Source organism: Schistocerca cancellata, chromosome 3 (assembly GCF_023864275.1).
Source record: "Schistocerca cancellata isolate TAMUIC-IGC-003103 chromosome 3, iqSchCanc2.1, whole genome shotgun sequence".
In the NCBI taxonomy this organism is placed as follows: Eukaryota; Metazoa; Arthropoda; class Insecta; order Orthoptera; family Acrididae; genus Schistocerca; species Schistocerca cancellata.
The window spans coordinates 534,784,052-534,785,549 of record NC_064628.1 but is presented as its reverse complement, the minus strand read 5'-3'; the positions used below and the strand labels follow the sequence as shown (position 1 = coordinate 534,785,549).

Sequence of the window (1,498 nt, the reverse complement as noted above, 5' to 3'; positions counted from 1 at the left end):
GTCGGCACTAGTACAGTGTATATCCACCTTTCGCAGCAATGCAGGCTGCTATTCTCCCATGGAGACGATCGTAGAGATGCTGGATGTAGTCATGTGGAACGGCTTGCCACGCCATTTCCACCTGGCGCCTCAGTTGGACCAGCGTTCGTGCTGGACGTGCAGACCGCGTGAGACGACACTTCATCCAGTCCCAAACATGCTCAATGGGGGACAGATCCGGAGATCTTGCTGGCCAGGGTAGTTGACTTACACCTTCTAGAGCACGTTGGGTGGCACGGGATACATGCGGACGTGCACATACGGTTCACGTCCACGCTGTCGCGGCATGCTACCAGTGTTAAAGACTGCGATGGAGCTCCGTATGCCACGGCAAACTGGCTGACACTGACGGCGGCGGTGCACAAATGCTGCGCAGCTAGCGCCATTCGACGGCCAACACCGCGGTTCCTGGTGTGTCCGCTGTGCCGTGCGTGTGATCATTGCTTGTACAGACCTCTCGCAGTGTCCGGAGCAAGTATGGTGGGTCTGACACACCGGTGTCAATGTGTTCTTTTTTCCATTTCCAGGAGTGTATGAAGTTTTTCCATTTTCTGAATTTTCCCATATATCAAGAGTAGATAGCTTCTAACCTTTAGTTTTGTTCATATTAATACCTCTTTTGTAAACTAGCCTTCGTCACTTTCTCTCTTGTTTCTTAGTTTTTGGAATATTTCATAAATTTATTGCTCTACTGGTGGGAAATTACGCTCAAGATTTTCTGGTACTCTTGACTATTGTGCCAACGGCCTTGCCGCAGTGGTATCACCGGTTCCCGCCAGATCTCCGAAGTTAAGCGCTGTCGGACTGGGTTAGCACTTGGACGGGTGACCATCCGGTCTGCCAAGCGCTGTTGGCAAGCGCGGTGTACTCAGCCCTTGTGACGCAAATTGAGGAGCTACTTGATTGATAAGTAACGGCTCCTGTCTCGCAAACTGATATACGGCCGGGAGAGCGGTGTGCTGGCAACATGTCCCTCCATATCCGCATCCAGTGACGCCTATGGGCTGAGGATGACACGGCGGCCGGTTGGTAAAGTTGGGCGTTCATGGCCTGTCCAGGTGCAATTTAGTTTATTTTTAATGCTGTGCAATTCAGCGTAACGGTGAGGCTAGGGTCTCTAAAATTCTGTCACAGATTGTACCATCAGACGTGGGCAACCTAAACTTGAAATTGTGGTTACTATAGAATTGCAATGTTCTTTCTGTTCGCGATGTCTTGTTTGTAACCTTCATTTTTTCTTAATTGTGGAAGTTTTGAGGTTTATCCTTCGTGGCCTGTTCTGGAGGAGAGTTTCTTTGAATATTACTGTTGGTATCGGACAGTTTGAGGATCTGTTAAAAGTTTTTCTTCATATTTCACAATTTTTCTTGTCATTTGAACTTATTTTTCTGTATCATGTTGGTTGTTGAGGTACATGCTCAAAATCGTGATGAAAATTTGTAATTTTATTTATGGTGTG

The 1,498-nt window shown here is 47.7% G+C and overlaps 1 pseudogene; it reads left to right on the top strand.

Moving 5' to 3' along the window:
- The first annotated feature begins 777 nt into the window (after positions 1-777).
- LOC126177670 (5S ribosomal RNA) lies at positions 778-895 on the top strand (annotated as a pseudogene).
- The last annotated feature ends 603 nt before the right edge of the window (positions 896-1,498 follow it).